This window comes from Cynara cardunculus (assembly GCF_001531365.2).
Source record: "Cynara cardunculus var. scolymus isolate 2C chromosome LG 10, CcrdV1, whole genome shotgun sequence".
Lineage (NCBI taxonomy): Eukaryota > Viridiplantae > Streptophyta > Magnoliopsida > Asterales > Asteraceae > Cynara > Cynara cardunculus.
The window spans coordinates 1,839,206-1,841,098 of NC_037537.1; positions in this window are offsets into that span (position 1 = coordinate 1,839,206).

Sequence of the window (1,893 nt, forward strand, 5' to 3'; positions counted from 1 at the left end):
TGGATCCGTTTCTTGATGTGGACATATGCGTGTGAAATTAGGTAGGACTTTACAAGTGTGCCCTCAAACTTCCAAATTGAATATGAAATTAGATAGGACTTTCACAAATATTACAAAAGGCCACCGTTTTAATGACCTTTTTGATTAAAAACCATTGGATGATTGAGATTTGTCCTCATAATCCTCAACCTTTCTTTGGTCCTCACATAATTTAAACCCATATATATATAGACTTGCGATCAAGTGAGACCATGCTGTTTTCATAAGCCATGTGAGACCACATAAATAACACTAAACCTTCATAGCAAGACACTGTGAAGGTAAACATTTAGGGGCTGTTTGTTTCCCTCTTAATGGTGACATTAAGAGGGAGCCTCTTAATCGGTCAGAGGTTTGGAGTGTTTGGCACAAAATATGAAACCTCTTAATGGTTACATATACCTCTTAACCATTTTGTGTCAAACCCTTCACTCAACCATTCAGATCTAAACTTTTCCAGATTTGCCCTCTCTACACAGCATTCCTTCACATCGCCTCCCACCCCCCACGATCGCCATCTCCGGTCGCCATCTCCGGTCACCATCTCCGGTCGCCATCTCCGGTCACGATCGCCATCTCCGTCGCCATCTCCGGTCACCGTCGCCATCTCCGGTCACCGTCGCTCTCCCCGTCGTCTCATCCCATTTTTACAGACTCATCTCCCTCCTCCCCATCTTCTACCTTCTCACCATCTTTTCCCCTCCTCTCATCTGCCTTCACCATCCCGTCGCCACCTTATCCACCAAAATCACAGCCCACTTTATCCACCAAAATCACAGCCCACTTTACCCACCAAAATCACAGCCCACTTTACCCACCAAAATCCCTCGTTCAATTCATCGTCGTCGCTTCCCTTCCTTTCAAAATTAAACCCTAAAAAGAAATCGAGTGTACCTGTCGATCTCCTCACAAGACTTCTGGGAAATGGTGTCGTCTTTTGTTAACCATGGCAGTTCTTCTTCAAAGGGGGTATTAAATGATTCTAGGGTTGGATTAATGGAAGCCATTGAAGGGAGTTTGAATCAGAACCCATGTTTTTTTTCCAGAGTTTTTAAGTATGAAAAAGATGATTTTGAAGATCAAGAAGAAGAAGGTGTTCATGAGGCTTCCCATGATTTGGATGAAGTTGAATCGAATACGAATAATGGGTTTTTGTTAGATGAGGGTTAAAATGGTAATTTATTGTCATTCAGAGAACAGTTACCAAACAACATTATTTTATTCAGCACTTAACCATTCTGATCCTCTTAACCATTCTGACCTCTTAACTATTCTGCACTAAATCATTCAGCAACTGCCAAACAGCCCCTTACAATGTTTTGTTGTGAAGGTCAGTGTAATTTTGTGGCCTCACGAAAACAAGTTGATATTACGTGAATCCAACTCTCTCTCTCTATATATATATATAAATATATATATATATATATATATGGACTATGTTCAAAAGAGAAGACATTCAATTTGCTGGAAGGCGAGAAAGAATATGCGACACACAATCAATTAATTAAAAAAATACCACAAATGGAATAATTTTAGAAATTAGGATAATTATTTTTTTGAATTGGATAAATCCTTACAAAATTCATTATATCTTTTAGATTTATTTATTTTTTAACTTTAATTAATTAATAACTTTTTTTATCAAGTTTTATATAAAAAAATAGATACATTTTTTGATAAAATAATTTCACAATTTTCATCAAATATCAGATGTGATATCTACAGTCAATTCATATGAATTATAGATATTAAATCACGATGCGCAATGCAGCGAGATACATCGTGATTTTAATATTTTATTTTATTATTTATCTCAGTCGATGTTATAATATGACTTTATGTGATTTTGAGAAA